The sequence below is a fragment of the Danio aesculapii genome, chromosome 16 (assembly GCF_903798145.1).
Source record: "Danio aesculapii chromosome 16, fDanAes4.1, whole genome shotgun sequence".
Taxonomy (NCBI): Eukaryota; Metazoa; Chordata; class Actinopteri; order Cypriniformes; family Danionidae; genus Danio; species Danio aesculapii.
The window spans coordinates 26,529,511-26,547,517 of record NC_079450.1 but is presented as its reverse complement, the minus strand read 5'-3'; positions in this window follow the sequence as shown (position 1 = coordinate 26,547,517).

The window sequence follows — 18,007 nt, the reverse complement described above, 5'->3', positions numbered from 1 at the left end:
TTATTTCAATTTTTTTACTTAAAACTGAAACGAAACAGTTTGTCATGTAAAAGGTGTTAAATGCTAAACGTTTTTGTTGTTTTAATTTTTCTGTTAAATAAGAATAAGAAATCATTCTGTTGCTGAGTGCCATTACAGTTTAAAGAAAGAATGGTATTACTTTCGGGCAGAAGGAGAAATTTAATTAGAGGCATTCCCATGTCTAACTCTTCTTTAAAAGCCCAGAAAGATAAAGTGCTCTGATAAACAGTGTCAGTTTTGCACATGAGTTTGCAGTTCGTCTTTATTTACATTGTCGTACTTTTCCCATGTGGGAAGTGGGTGGAATATGGGCAATATATAATGCAAGTAAAATGAATTTTGATAATAAAATTAATCTTTAAAAGTCACATTATTTTATGTGCTGTGGAGAAACGGTGTGTTTCAATCTAGTTACTGTAAGTATATTTCTGTTAACGATAATATGTGCACTATATATTATTATAAAATCAATGTTTGGGATCATTGATACAGCCGTTAATCTAGAAACACAGATTAAATAGATCTGGTCATGTAAATGTTTGTACCAACAATACTGCACAGTTTTATTAACGTAACAATATAACAATAACTCCTTATTTTTGCTGTCCAGTGTGACAGATGTTTTTCAGCTCAAAACTGGATCAAAAATTCCTCAAAAAGCTGTATGTGAAATTGAAACTTTGGACACTTGACCTTTAGCAGTTAATCAATTAACAATATTTTTTCTTATGTTCCAGCTCTCAGCTGTTTTCCACCATTTGCTGATGGTAAAAATAAATAACTGAAGTGACCTTTAATAGTATTTTTCACTTTAAATATATATTTTTTGTTTATTCATTTAAGATATTTTTCAGGGTCTTAATATTTATTCTTTAATTATTTTTTTTTATATATTCCTATGTAAAGGTTCACATTTATGCAATCAATAGTAATAAGTTAGTCGTTTTTTCCATACTTACTGTTGCTGACTTTTGCTCTCAGTTTGATCTAGCCGTTCATACATTCCACTCAACAAAATAGGTAAGTATTCATGATTTGTGCTGATTATTGTATCGGATTTGTATCGGTATTGGTTAGTACTGAAGGCTGCAATATCGTTATTGTATCAGAAGTTAAAACGTTGTATCGGGACATCCCTAATTGTAAAGCGCTTTGGGTGTATGGCCATAGATAATAAATGAGCTATATAAATGCACATTACTTACTTACATACTATAATAATAAATATATAATATAATAAATAATAATTGACATAACATGCTTTGCTTTTGTATTAAGCTTGTTATTGCCCACTGGCGTTAAATTCCCACAGGTTTTAGTCATACACTGATATACCAAGTGACCTTTCAGTAACTAAACACTGTGTAACGAACAGACAATAACAGAGAAAGTATGTAAATCACACTAACCCATTATTTATATATATATATATATATATATATATATATATATATATATTATTAGCCCCCCTGTTAATTTTTTTCCCCAATTTCTCTTTAATGGAGAGATTTTTTTCAACACATTTCTAATCATAACAGTTTTAATAACTCAGTTCTAATAAGTGATTTATTTTATCTTTGCCATGATGACAGTACATAATATTTACTAGATATTTTTCAAGACACTTCTATACAGCTTTTTTTTTTTTGGATTTGGCAGCTTTGAGCAGGATGCTCTTGTCCTGTATGTATAGAAGTCCAGTCCAGGCTGATGCAATATTTCACTTTAATCTACCGTTTTTTTTTGCTCCGTGACCATAAAGGTCAGGAAAAACCTCTCTGTGAACCCGGTGGTTGGCTTTTTTTCCGCACCTGTAGAAAGAAAATGACAGCTGTGCAAATGGATATTTGAAGAGTCAATGACAAACACATACATACACACACACCACTAGACACACTCACACACAGACAGACAGGACAGACAGACAGATAATGATATTGTAATCTCAGAAAAAAGGGAAGGAATTTAAATGTGTGACACTGTCATATCTTCTGGGACACAAATTAATCCCCAATTATGAGACACAAAATATGGGGAAAATATGAGGTTACTGCTTTTATAGATGTGGATACAAGTGATGAGGACGATGAAATTCACATTAATTTTATATATATTTGTTAGCAGCACACGCTATAAGCGGTTGATGAATCACAATAGACTGCGCCATCTGACCAATCAGAGCAGAATGGGCTTTCAGTAAGGAGGGGTTTATAAAGAATACATTTTTAAACAAACTATTTCAGACACAGTAAGAAAATAACTGATGCTGCAGTAAATATTATGATTTTTTTATTTTTTTTTTACATTCGAAAGGTATAATACAATAGTTGCATTCCAAATGACACTATATTATGCTCTTAAACACTAACACTCAACCATGTAGTGTATCAGTTTAATGTCATCCCAAATAGAACACTAAAGTTTTTTTATTGTTTACTAAACAAAAATACAAACCGTTTCCCTGTCGACATTTAACAGTTGCCAAAAATAGTGAAATAAATGACCAAACTACCACTTAATACCTGTCACGAGTATAACCACATTCACCATCAGGAGGTGGCATAATCACTTGAGTATGAAAATTTAGCTTTAACAATCCAAAATAAATAAAATCATCCAACCTCAGAGCCCAATAGCTCTCTCTGTTCTGCTACGTGAGTAAAGCTGCGTCTCTTGAGAGCATGAAGTGTCCAACATCCCACATTTCATTTATCAGTTGAATAAGTACATCACCCAGGTATTTAAATTGCACTTATTACTATTTACTTACACTATTTATACTACAAAATGACACAAAATAGTGCATTTTAGGAAGCACCCAATGTGAAACTATTGTAGGAGATCTCCAAAGCAAAGTCGTTAAAATAGCATATAACAGAGCACTTTAAACTGTGCATCGCAAAGATCTAAGAGTTGAGATAAAATAAAGCCCCCATTTAAGGGCTTAAAGCCAAGCGGTGTGAAACACAGGTTAGAGATTCTTAAAAGAGTCAAAGAAGAGAAAGTTAGCAGCGAGCGCCGAGCGAGCAGGCAGACGTGAGTCAGAGTGAGGGCTCTATTTGTTCTGGGCTGCCTGATCAAGCCTGTGCTATTTCAGAACTTTTCATCTCTACCTGAGCTCGCAGCTCCTCTTCTACAGCGAGCACCTCATATTTTTTGTTTCGTTATCGGTCAGGGCAGGCCTCATTCTCATCACATAGGAGGAAAGAATCTGATTCGAGAAGCCCATTTTTTATTATTATTTTTTTTCTGTGAGCCTCATTAAACGAGGCTGAAGCTACTTCACACTTCCTCTGCTGTTCATCCTTTCCGTCGCCAAAAACCCTCTCATCTGAAAAAAATATTAGGATGGGAAGAGAGGGATAAGATACAGCAGCAATCGTGCCAGGCAGGATGGAACCGTCTGCCAAAAGGGGTCCGGCATCAAAGAGACCCATGAGGAGAACACTCACTCCTGCCAACAAAAGACTGAGCTGGAGAAAGAGAGAGTGGATTTCTTTGAAAGGTAACCATACAATAACATTATTAAGACCGCTGGCTATGTTCAACCTTGAGTTTAAGCACACACTTGCTCCCTTCTGCCATGGGGAGGTCATGTAAGGATGTGGATGCCTTTCACTTCGGCTTGTCAGTCAAACCCCAGCTGTCCTTCAGAGTTCATCACCCCCGTCTGAAACAGCGGAAGGGGGCGTGGCATTCAATTACCGTATGCTAATTCAGCCTCGCTTTCAATCACGGCCACGGCATTCATCAAGTGAATTAGTCTGGACAAATTATCATAAAAACTTTCACTCGTGTATAATAATGTCCACAGTCGAGAAAAGATATTGCCAGCGCTAAAATCAATGAGGGTAGTCAAGCAAGGCATCTAATTAAAAAGAGGTGAACGAGGAACTTCAGAAAGAAAATATGTATGATTATAATACTTTATTATTATTATTTTTTTAGTCAGGTATAGTGATTTGATTAAATTGTGATCTCAACAAGTTTTATTGACACATTAGAAGTCTCATTAGTAAAATAAATCAATAATAAATAAAACATTACTTATAGAAACTGTAGTATTTTGTCTGGTTTTAGATGCCATCATAATTTCATCACATGATGCAGGCCCATAGCCACCCCCCACTAACAGAGGTCAAGAATTTGTCCCAAACATGAGCTCATTTGTCGTATTTTGACTGCTAAGACATCTTAAATTGTGAAAATAACTCATCAAAGGCTTTTAAGACCAAGCGGAATCTGACATGTGCAAAGTCATCTTTCGCTATTGTGTTGTTATTAAATAAAGAAAACATTTTACAGGGAACTATTATTCTAAATCTTATTATATCAAGACCTTATTCTTGAAAAAAAAAAAAATTACAAATCAGGCTGTTGTTGTTTTCCATAAGTTTTCAAATGCACATTTTACCATAGAAGCTAGAAAAATGATTTAAGCTCTACATTATTATTAAAATGTTTTAATTGTTCAATATTCAACTGGCCATATTCTGACTGAGGAGAGTTGAATGTGCTGGCCAGATTGTTGTTTACCTAATGAATGACAGTAGGTTACAGTTTTTAATGTAAAACTTTATTTTATAAATCTAATATTATAAATTTATTTCATAAAGTTATAAATGATGAAATAGAAAACTATTTCATTTATTTCAGTTTTTCCCTAATGATATATGATGTAATAGATTTGTGTTTAAAAAAAAAAAGTATTTTTTTCGGCATATTTCTTTATTATAAATCTTTAGGAAATATATATTTTAGTACATCTAAAAGTGTGATTATGATGTGACAAGCTAATCTGACAATCCAGTTTAAACTAGTGCTTAAAATGTCACTAAAATGCAGTAATTAAACCTCATAATTAAATAGAAAATGAAGTGAATAATTGCAAAAAGGTCTGCTTTTTTAGAAAAAAAAACCCCACCCCTTTCACCAGGCTGGCTACGGGCCTGTGATGTCATTAGTGTCCGGCAACACGGTGGCTAAGTGGCTAATCATTTACCACTTTGTAATGTTGCCATTCATTTTCACAACATTAAAAAAAAAAGTTTGGGACTGCAGGCAGGCCAGTCAAGAACTTGTATCTTCTTCCTCTGCAGCCAGGACTTTGCAATCTGTACAGAATGTGGTTTTGCGTTGTCCTGTTGAAATATGCATTCCTGGAAAAGATGTTTTCTTGAAGGCAGCATATTGTGCTCCAAAATATCTATGTACTTTTCAGCCTTAATGTTGCCATCACAGAAGTGCAAGTTACCTCTGCCAAGTGCACTTGACCATTACAGACCCTGGCTTTTGGACTTGTTCTGGTAACAGTCTGGATGATCCTTTTTTTTTATTTTGGTCTGGAGCACACAGCCTCCATTTCTCCCAAAAAATACCCGAAATACTGATTCATCTGACCACAGTACACGTTTCCACTGTGTCATGGTCAGTCCCAAATGCCTCTGAGCCCAGGGAAGTTGACTACGCTTCTGGACACTGTTAACATAGGGCTTTTGGCACAGTACAGTTTTAACTGGTATTTCTGGATGTAAAAATAAAAATCATACCGGTTTACCCGTTAGCATTAATTAATGCACTATGAGTTTACATATTGAACTACTCCATATCTAATAATTAGTGTTAACAAAGATGAGTTAATCCTGTAATAAATGTAATGCTCATGTTTATAAATACATACAGCAAACTAGCATTAACTAATACTGTCTTATTGTAAAATTGTATACTTTTTTTTAATATTAAATATTTTACAGACATTTCTATTTTAATTCCTTAAGAACTAATTTAAAATATATATTTCATTCTAATTTTAATTAGAACTTTCCAAAAAGGAAAGTATTTTCACATCATATTTTTTAGAATAATGACAAGAGTGATCAGATTTTGTAATGTCTTAAGGTCAATTTTTAAATCGAATCTTCAGTTGTTCCCCATGATAATCTTCAAATTTTAATTATAATTCTGTCCTTTTTAAGAGCCCTCCTTCCCCTCACATTTAAAATTTTGAAAGTATGACTGGGGTGACCAGATTTCTTGATGTGAAAAATGAGAGAGACCGACATAAATTTATATTTTTCCTAAGCCAAAACACGAAAAATAGAGCTTAAAAATGGACACCCAAAATGACACCTGAACAACTGATTTCCAAGTACACCACAGCACATCCCACTGAACAGACTGTATGTTTCATTTGCATACAAATTAAGTGTGCCATCTGACCCAGGACCAGCATTTGTACATTTTCGCTCTGCCTTCTGTTTTTTTAGGTCCAATTTCTGAGACACTTGTCACATTTCTTGATATGTGAAATACACACAGCTTCTGGAAATCATAATTCAAAGCCTTGTTTTCCCCCTGGAAGCATAAAATCCTGATTCATCAAAACTAAATGAGCTGATCCCAGACGTCTCATGGATCCAAGGCAGAACTGACGGAAGAGCAAAGTTGAGGTGTAAACCACGCAGACAGAGTGAGAGAGAGTGAAGAATAATGCCAATCAGATTGTAAAAATCTCCTAGCCTCCTGCTGCCTCCTTCTTGCAGCTGTCAATTTCACTTACCGCCAAGAAGGAGATAGAGAAAGGTGTAGGTGTTTGTGTGTGTGTGCACCAATCTCAGAGAGTTGTTTGTACTGCCCAATAATTGGCCAGTAACCCACAGGACTATAATGATCAAAGAGCGACTTCAGCAATGGTCACAAAGTTAAGGTTGTATTCTGTTATATATGAAGTCAAAACCCTTGAATCACTGTCCACAGACCAAAGATGGAGAATAATTGAATTGCTCTCTGTTCAGCTTTGTCAAGGATGACTCTTACTGTATTCAAAACCCACAAGTCACAATTAAAGCATCTCAAGATCACTTCACATCCATTTGGTCGGAGCTCTTCAGCTTTGAAATTTTCGCTCTTGAATCACTAAGTAATGAAGCCTTAAAATAGACCATATATAATGGCATTCTGAACGATTTCGTCTCTTTTTTCCCCCAACATCGCATGCTGCTTTTAAGGTATTTCTGAAAGAGTCTGCTGTTATTCAATAATTCGACATTCAAAATTGCAAGCTTAAAAAAGCGTACTGTCTGGTTTTTATGTTAAGGTAATTGTCGAAAGCAATTGTTTTAATGGCTTCTACAACCTTTCTTCTAATGGCTGACTACATTTTCTGGTTGAAGTCACCTAACCGCACAACAAAAGGGAGTCTTTGGCTGCACTGTGAATTGGCTATTGTTAAAATATCCCATTAAACATCTAAAGGTGACTTTTCTATTCACAGAAATGACACGAAGAAGCACACGCCGGGGCCTAAGAGAGAGAGTATAAGAGGTATTGATTGACTATTCGCCTCCATCTCGCTTCTTCTGTCCACTTCCTTTTTGTTTGGCCATAGTGATCATCCTTCTCTTTCTCTCTTCTTCTCTGTGGGCATGTTTTGCTCATTTAACTTCATTACAGCGGCTGACAGCCAGAAAGTCAACAAAACAGTGCACAGCCTGGTATGATCACCTGCCGACCCCTGTTCCTTCCCCCACGGGTCCATCTCGGCCCCTCATGGGTTATTGAGGCCCGTTTCCCTGCAGTCCATTGCTCAATTGCATTGATAACACTCTGACAGGCCACAGCAGAAGCCAGGAAACACTGTCCCTCCTTCTTCGCCGGCAAGCCCGTTCAGCAAGGTCACCGATCCCCAACTGACAGCCCAACTGCCAGCTACAAACTGCTTCCAAATGAAAGAATTTCTCTGAAGTGTCGAGTACGCCTGTCTGCCAGCCTCTTTCTGAAAGGAGGAGAGGAAGCAGGCCACCGCGGAGAAAAAGTCCAGGCATCTTTCCAGCAGAATTCAGTATCAACAAAGCAACATTTCTCTCCCCCGACCATAACCAACCTCCCTGAGTCAACATTTGCACAAAGCTGAATGTCCGATCCATATGTACCCGTGGGACCGGGGTGAATGTCAACGTTATGGTTATGAGTTATTTATAAGATCACATAATACCTTATTCATTAAACATGAAGTCGTCGATCTGGAATGAGGAATCGTAAAAGTGCAGTTCCATATTAAGGGCCTGACATAAACCATACGCTGAGTGATTTACACCTCAGCAGGTTTACAAATAGATGGACTAGGGCATGCTGGGATTGAGAACTGCAGTTTTTGAAAAGGTATTTTTGTTTAGCAGTATTAAAAATGCATGACAAAAATACTTGAGGAGTGGCTTTAACAGTGTTTCGTGACTGAGATGTTGCACATTTGCCGATTTTAAATTTAGAGATGCTGGTACTGCTGTTTCAGAAACCAAACAGTGATGCTATATTTGCTCCCGGGGTCACAGGGGAAGCAAAAAGCCATGGTTTAAAACATTGATTTTAAATGATGCTATATGCACAATATATAACTGCGTGATTCTGGCAGTATTTGTTAAAACAGTTGGTTGACTCTCTCACTCTTGTATGACTTTACCAATGCCTTGATGAAATCAACTGTTGGATGTGGCAAAACTTTCTATAATTAAACAAAGACAAAACTGAAGTCATTACATTTGGGAACAAAGCTGATGTTCTCAATGTCAATGTGCATTGGCTCTAGGGGTTAAACAAAAATTAGGTCAAGAATCTAGAGTCTGCTATGATTCTAGAGTCAGATCTTATGCCAAGTTCAGACTGCATGATTTTTAAATGAGTCACGTCACAGATGTTTTTACACTGCATGACTCTCTGGGGCAGCATTTTGTCGCTGCTGTGTTTGCACTTTTCAAATGCACAGATCGGCGAAAGGGGGTTTCACACTGCATGACTTTACAATACGAAGAATCGCAGACAACTGTGTCTCGGTCTGCAAACTGCGTCTAATAAGCAAACACACACAAGAAGTGACATGGAAACAACGAGATCCAAATATTTAGCATGCCAAATATCTGACGGGTGTCGGCGACTCCTCTGTAATTCTGTCAGATTGTGTCTTTAATAGTTCACACTGTGTGATTATTACTGCCCTTACTTGCTTGTGATTTCAAAACCTGTTGGCAAGTAAAAATCTTAATAAAAAATGCAGTCTGATCTCGGTGACAGTGCAGAACGTTTCATCGACATTGTGGGGAGAAAACTTGCAAATATACAGTACAGCACTTCAAAGTCACACTGCTATATACACTGTAATGAACTAAAACTCCCAAAACTCTTTGCACTCATCTACTCCTGCCACAGCTGACAATCATCTGGACTCTACCACACACACACATTGCTGAGTCTTGGTTTCCGTTAGCATTATGAATTGTTTTCCTTGTCTTGCCTTCCCGTGTTTTTGACCTGTGTTTTGTTTATTGTTCATGTTGTTTTGCCGCTGGCCCTGACCATTTGCCTGTTTCTGACTACGCTCTTTGGATTAACCTCATGCTCCAGTTTGTACCTGTTTGACCATTGCCTGCCTCTAAATAAACTGCATGTGGATCCTCACCTCTGTTGTCCCTAGTAGTGGGCAGAGCTAGGCTTCACGAAACACTGACACAGTTTAAACAAATGTGTTGGAGCTTTAAAACATTTTAAAACCCATCTCTACAGCGACACCTAGTGGTAATTTCTTATTTCTTATGTAGTATTCTGGAACAGCTTCAGCAAAGAAACAGTTGCACAAATTGAGGAATTATACCCGACATTGTAGAATTTATATTTCAAGTGATTTAGTGGAGCGGTGAGAGTTCCTGACTAGCATGCAGAGATAATGGGTTCTAATCCAGGGTGATGCAGCATTAGTTTTTAAATGCTCTGTTCTTGTAATGTGTTTTGTTTGAACATTGGTCTGACATCCCAGTTAGCACTTTGTAAATAAATGTCTTGTTTTGATCATAAAAATTAACATTATTAAAATACATCAAGTGACAATTTCTGTGCAATTTGTGTCGGGATTCAAACTCAGGACATCTGCTGCACACTAACTTTGTGCACATGCACGTTCCACTAGGCTACATGAAATAAAGGGTTTTGGTCACATGACCTGGGAGCTTAGAATCATTTTAGTCACGTGACTTGGTGTTTCGGATCATACTTATATGATCTCATAGGATCTCGACACTCTCGACACTAGAAGCTGTATACAAGTGTAACAATGTGTCAGGGACAACTAGAGATGGCTGACGCGAAACTGGCGTTTTGCGTCAGCCATCTCTAGTTGTCCCTGACACATTGTTACACTTGTATACAGCTTCTAGTGATTTGGTAAATCATAAATGAATCTTTCTCTCATACAGTATGTGGCACTGAAAGGTCAGGTTCTTTTTAAGTAAAGATGTTGGGTAATCTTAAATTACTCTTTATATGTAGAATTGTAATATCTGATTCTTTCAAGCTTAATGGTTGATCATCCTTGTCATTGGAGAGTCTGATTCATTTTAGTGAATCAATTAATCTTAAATGACTCTTTTTCATATGAAGCATTGGAAAGTTCATTTGAATGTATCATATCTCATATTTTTTTTTAAACAATTTTGTAGAGTAAATTACCGCATCAAAACTCTTCCCAACTGGAATGTATTCACCATTTTTATCCCAGCGCTTGTTGATTATATAAAAGTTATGGGCACGTTATGCATCATCTGCTATAGCTATTATTCACAATAAGGATGGTCTGAATTTGAATCGGTCATTAATACAATAACATTACGTGACGGACTTGCACTTTCCTCTGATGGAGGGGGTGTTTGGTCGATGGTGACAGGACGGTGACACACTGCTGCACACTGACTCTCTCTCTCTTTCATTAATCACTCTTTATCAGCATGAAGAGAGAACAGATCAGGCCTCTTCACAGAATGCAGGGGCTGCCTGGCAACATGGTGATACTCTGTCATAAATAACAACCCACTGCGTCTCTGTTTCATAAGCCATTCCTGCCTTGTGGCTCTATTTTTGTTTGCCTCCCAGGACGGCTGGCTGTCGGATAAACACTGTAAATTTGAGAGAATGCAAGATGCAGGGGCTATTCTGAGCTGCAGGCTTCGTCGTGTTGATGTTACAACATTTCGGCTTTACACCAGAGAGGTTTCAGCAGGGGGTCCGTGGCAGGCTCGCTCGGGCTTTATAACAGCGCATTTGTAATGTTGAATGTTCCCTAAGAGAAGAGAGCAGACCAAGTCAGTGTGCGGGAGGGTGGTGTTTGTGGAATAATTATTTTTGTACATTATCATTTATTAGCGAATGGAGTCAACACATGAACTGGCCTCTTTATTAGGTACACCTTGCTTGTGTAACACCTTGGTTATAGTTTTTTAAACGATAAAATAATATATAAGGAAGACAGCTGGAGAGCCACATATTTTGGTCAAAGAGCCACATGTTGCTTAAGAGCCATAGGTTCCCTACCACTATATTAGAGTAATGTTTTAAAGTTGGTTCCAAGGCCCAATTCCAATTCTACCCCTTAGCACTTCCCCTTACCCCAATTCTCTTTAGCTAGAAGGCGTAGGGCTAACGGGAAGGGCTAGATACCTCTTCAAACTGAGATTTTTTCAGGACCACAATCAAAACCAAGGGGTAAGAAAATTTCCCAGAATACACCAGCTACAACGACCGCATGGCTGCACACTGAAGAGATGCACAAATTCCTATTTTCTGTCATTATTTCGAATTTTTACAACAAACAAGCAAATGTTTTAATACATTCAAAACCGCGTTCGTGTTTTACCATTATCCTTTAAAAAAAAAGCTAAAATAGAAACTGCTAAATTTTGCTATCTATAATCCACAATAATAACTCCTGTATAGTCCCATAACATTCTGTCACTCGATTACACTCGAATACTCTGTCAGAAAAGTCTAGGGGCTGGGAATCATAAGCTCAGATTCATGATGCAAATCGCACATCCCAAAGGTGCTCTATTGGTTTGAGATCTGGTGATTGTGGAGGACATTTGATTATTCTGAACTCACTGTCATGTTCAATAAACCAGTTTGAGATGATATGAGCTTTGTGACTTTGTCTTATCCTGCTGGAAGGAGCCTTCACACGATCGAGTTGTCTTAAGGGGATGGAGATGGTCAAATTCTATACTATACCTGAATGAATGGTAGACATTTAGATTGCATAATTTTTTCAGGTTTGGTGGAACTGTTTCTTCAGCTTGTGTGTTTACACCTGTGTGTTTACTTCTGTTGCTTATCTGCTTCAAGATTCATCATGTTCAGACTGAGATGCTCTTCTGCAGACCTTGATTGTTACAAGTGGTTATTTGAGTTAGACTCTAAAAGACTCTAAGATTACACTCTAAAAATTATGGGTTATCATTACCCAATGTAGGGTCAAAAAATGTACAAACACAACTCACTCACAACTCGCTTTTCTATTGCTTATTCCCTGATTTATCAAGGGTCACCATAGTGTAATGAACTGCCAATTACTTTGGTATATGTTTTATACGGCGGATGCCCTTCCAACCATTCTGCTGTGGCAACAAGTGGAGTAAGCTGAAGGGTAATGAGTGAATAAATTTACAATACACTCTTTAACCCAATGGTTGAGTTTGTCCATGTTTGACTCTAGGATGGGTTACAACAGGTCAGCATTTTTGAGAATTTACTTGTCTATCAGCTTAAACAATTTAAACTGTTCTCCTCTGACCTCTGGCATAAACAAGGCAGCTTCACCAACAGAACTGCTATTCTCTGGATATTTTCTCTTTTTCAGACCATTCTCTGTAATCTTCGATACGGTTGTATGTAAAATTTTGGTACCAGGTTCTGAAATACTTAGACCAGGCTGTCTGACTCCAACAACCATGTCATGTTCAGAACTGCAATAATATGTTCAATGTAATATGTTTTCATTCATTCATTTTCTTTCAGCTTAGTCCCTTTATTCATCAGGGGTCCCACAGTGGAATGAACTGCCAACTTATCCAGCATATGTTTTACACAGCGGATGACCTTCGTGCTGCAACCCATCACTGGGAAACACCCATACACACTCATTCATTCATTCACAGACATACACTACGGCCAATTTAGTTTATGCAATTCCCCTATAGCGCATGTCTTTGGACTGTGGGGGCAACCGGAGCATCCGGAGGAAACCTACGTGAACCCAAGGAGAACATGCAAACTCCACACAGAACACAGGATTTGAATCAGTGACCTTTATGCTTTGAGGGAACAGTGCTAACCACTGAGCCACCGTGTCACCCTCCCATATTTTGTATAATTCTAATGACTTTTTTCTGTAATGTACATAAGAATCGTAAATTAGATTAATACAGTATAGTACGTATTCCTCCAAATTTCAAAACAATAACTCATACATGGCAACATGCGTGTATTATATAATACATATATTAATTTATTGCCCAAAATAGATCTTACTTTATACACTATTGATACAGTTTTTACAGATTTTGGTATAAAAAAATATTTGCACACTGTTAAACCCAATAAGTTAAGGTGCTGTGAACTTAATCTATTTGACTAAAGAAAGCAATTTGAGCACAGTAAAACCCAATAAATGAAGAGAACTCAAACCAACTGAGTACTGTAAAACCCAATTAGTTAAGGCAACTCAAACCGTTTGAGGAAACTTATTGCTACAATCTATTTGAGTTAAAAAACTAATCTATATGAGTACTGTGAACTTACTCTATTTAAGTTGAAGTAATGAGGTGTTTAACTCATTACCTTCAACACTGAGTTCAAAACTCTTTTTAAATGAGTAGAATTAACTTTCAGTAAATTTTGAGTTAATAATACTCATTTAATTTGATAAAGCTGTCTGTTGGGTTTGACAGTGCAGTTTCCAACTAATTTTATGATCTAAATATAACAACACTAACAAACTTAATTGCAAAAACTATTTATTTTATTAGCAATTTTCAAATTTATACTATGAATATGAATATTTTTTTAAATTTCCCAAATGACATAAACTTTGTTTTACTAATATTTAATGACACTTTGTTTACTCTTATCATCTGCAAATTAACATAATTTCAACAACTCTGATATTTTACAATCATTCATTGATGCAAATTATAATCATTATTGGACCTAAAATGGATCCTTGTGGTATGCCACAAATTATATTCATATATGATGATTTATGGTTACTAATTTCAACAAACTTGCCTATTTTTTTATTTTATTATTTTTTTAAAGACTGCTATTCCAATCCAAAGCTAGTCCTTGAATACCAAACATTTCTCATTTTTTTTTAACCAAAATATTGATTCATTGTATCAAATGCCTTTTTTGAATCTATAAAAATTCCAACTACTCATTACTTAGGAGTAATTTCCTAAATAATTTCTGTTAATGTCAAAAATGTCAACACAATCTCAGGGCAATTCGTAACTTTGTGATTTAGCGGCTAATTCGTGGGAATTTGTATGATCTAATTCTTACAATTTAGTTAGATTTGCTCATCCCCCAATGATGGTTGGGTTAGGGGTGGGGTTAGGTGCCATGCCTCCTTTTAAAAATTTTACAATTTCGTACGACTGAACTCCACTGAATTAGACAAAATTTGTACAAATTAGACCACTAAACTGACAAAACGTAAAATACTTAAGTTTTCTCGTGAGATCAGGCTGGAAATGTTGACCTATTTGTCCTAAAACCTTTTGCTCATCAGCTAAAAGGTTGTGCGGTTATCAAGTTATCAAGACTTTCAACAAAGATTTTTCTTAATTTTTGGAAAACTGGGATAATATAGAAAGCAGTTTATAAATGTAAAGTAGTATTTAACCTCAGGTTTATAAAGAGGTATTATTTGTTGGTAATTTTCATTCTATTTGGAAGTTTACCAGATTGGAAAGACATATTACAAATAAAGGTTAACGGCTCTGCAATTTCTTCAATCACTTACTTTATTATATTCATATCAGTATTATTCTCATGATGCTTACTGTAATTGTATTGGAGTGTTGCCATCTAATCATGGCTGATTAGATATTTGCAATAACAAACAGTTGAACATGAATCCCTAATAAAGTGGCTTGTTAGTGTGTACAGTATATGCACGATATGCTGAGGAAATATTATGCACATCATACTTCTTTAACTGTTCTTCCATAGGAAAGACACTTCATTTAATTACAAATAAATAGTTGAAGCTGAGTCTGACCTGAGAAACTAAAATTTCAGATTCATCTCTTAAATTCTGGGTTGATTTGCTTTGCACACATTCAACCAATTAAACCAATTAGATAAGTGGGTCAGAGACTTTCAGAATTCCAAATGATATGTTTCCTCCAGAAATGTGTTGCATGTGTGTCACTAATAATTCAGTGACCTGATTTTTGGGCATATCTTTCCAGTCGATGTCAGGAGTTTTTATTCAAGGATATGATCTTTAAAACATGTTTATATTTGAAATAGAACACTTACATCTTTACAAAAGTATCAAAGATAAAATACCAGTCACAGTCTTTGAACAGAGAAACTGTAAATTTCGCATCATAAAGCTGTTAAATTTTGCCATATAATTATTGCCCTACATTTGCCTATAATTTAAATGCTTTATTTATAATACCTCTGTAGATTAAAATGATCAAGTTGAATTAATTAAATAGTAAATTAATTAATTGATTAGTTTACATGTGCATTTGTACATTTAGAAGACCACATTTCACAAATAAAATTAAATAAAACATTTTAATGGTGAAAACACAAAGTTTTCTATGAAGGTTATGCTTAGAAATAAACATGATCTCATTATTTTAAAAAAAATTACTAAAACGGTATTGTAATAATATAAAATAGGGGTCTGTGTGTAATTTTAGTAAACTGGACAGTCAGAGAACAGACATGAAACTTGGATAATAGAATCTGCTAAAGCAGCTGCTGAATGCATAATGTAAGGACAAAGCATTAATATAACGCACATGAAAAAAGAAGGCCCTGACAAGCTCACAACTGTTTTAAGGTCAGAATAATCAAGTCTGTAAAATGAATAACTAAAATAGAACACAATAACCCCAATCCTCTTAAACATGCATTTGTACAGAACTTAAAAGAAGGTCAAATTGAAATATGCCAATGGTGGCATGTGAACCTGGGATGTCTTAGGAATGAAATATATACAATAAAGGAAGTGTAAAAAATATAGCTACTACTTTATTAGAACTGTTTGATAACACAAAAGAGGGCATCACAGTGGCTCAGTGGTTAGCACTTTCGCCTCACAGCAAGAAGGTCACTGGTTCGAGCCACGGCTGGGTCAATTGGTGTTTTTCTGTGGAGTTTGCATGTTTTCCCCATGTTCACATGGGTTTCCTCCAAGTGCTCTGGTTTCCCAAACCCTGCAGGCACATAAGATCAACATGTCATATTGACGTTGTACCCCAACGTTGTGGGGTTGTTGGATTTTGTTTGGAAATGAAAATCGGGTTGACGTCAGAACGTCCAACCTAAAATCAACCAAATATCAACATCTAATCATGTTACACCTTGACGTTGTGTGGACGTTACCTATATGACATCTATCAGACGTTGGATTATCTTCGCTGAGGCCAGCTTCCAGCCTCCGCCGCTGAGACTGCAGCTCTGCACAAGACGTTTGGCCAACGGAGAAATTAAAATGGTCGTGCCCAACTGAGTCTGGTTTCTCTCAAGGTTTTTTTTCTTCACTTTCGCCAATTAGTGAAGTTTTTTTCCCTCTCTGCTTTCAGCACTGGCTTGCATGGTTTGGGATCTGTAGAGCTGCGCATCGTTGGATTTGCTCTTCAGTGTTTGGACTCTCAGTAGTGATTATTAAACCACACTGAACTGAGCTAAACTGAACTGAACTTAAACACTGAAAACTGAACTACACTGTTCCAATTTACTATCTTTTATGTGAAGCTGCTTTGACACAATCTACATTGTAAAAGCGCTATACAAATAAAGGTGAATTGAATTGAATGGTCACTTTCCAACACAACCTAAAATCAACCAAATATTAACATCTAATCATGTTACACCTTGACGTTGTGTAGACATAACCACCATGACATCTATTAGATGTTGGATTATGGTCACTTTTCAACACAACCATAATCAACCAAATATCAACGTAATTTGATGTCATTATTGGATGTCAAAATAACGCTGTCCTTAGACGCTGGTTAGACATCCAGACATGAATTTTGGTCACCTGACGTCATGACCTAAATCTAACCGTAACGTTTTATGATGTTGTGTGCCTGCTGGGAAGACATGCACCATAGGAAATTAATAAGCTACACTGGTCATAGTGTATGGGTGTTTCCCAGTACTGGGTTGCAGATAGAAGGGCATCCACTGTGTAAAACATATGCTGGATAAGTTGGCGGATCATTCCGCTGTGGCGACCCCTGATAAATAAATGATAAAAAAGCAGAAGGAAAATGAATGAATCAATAAATTAATGATGGCACAAAACTGTATATAATCAACCAACTGAAGCAGCTCAATGCATTTAAACATTTAAACATAGTCAAGACAAACTGCTGAAGTTCAAACCAAGCATCAGAATAAAGAATATCCCATTCAGGTTCACTCTACTTAAATAGTCTCCATAGTAACTAGGTCCCAGTCTAGCAGAGCACCTTTGGGATGTGCTGTATATAAAGTAAAGCCAAAATACAGAGGTACTAAATCCTGAAAATGCTAATCTGCTTTTTGGACCCATTATGGCTTAAGTTATAAGTTAAATGTGAGCACTTACAATCTTTAAAATGCCATTATGAAGAGACTGAATGTGCAAATATTGTCTTAAATTTAGAACCGTTTTGTCAGGGTATCAGTTTTACATATATTTCCATTTGCTCAAAAATTAGCCCATGGAATGGAAAAGGAAATGTTTTTGGTAAGCCACTTTGATACCAGCCCAAAACAGCAAATTGCAGAAAAGACTATGTTTGATCAGCATCTAAGAAATGATGAGTGTAATTTTGTCGAAACTGAAGAGACATTATTGTTTCTCAAAACTTAGTGACCTGCTATTCTAGATAGCATTAAGGCTGGTGCTTTTGCTCTCAAATTGTAATCGCCC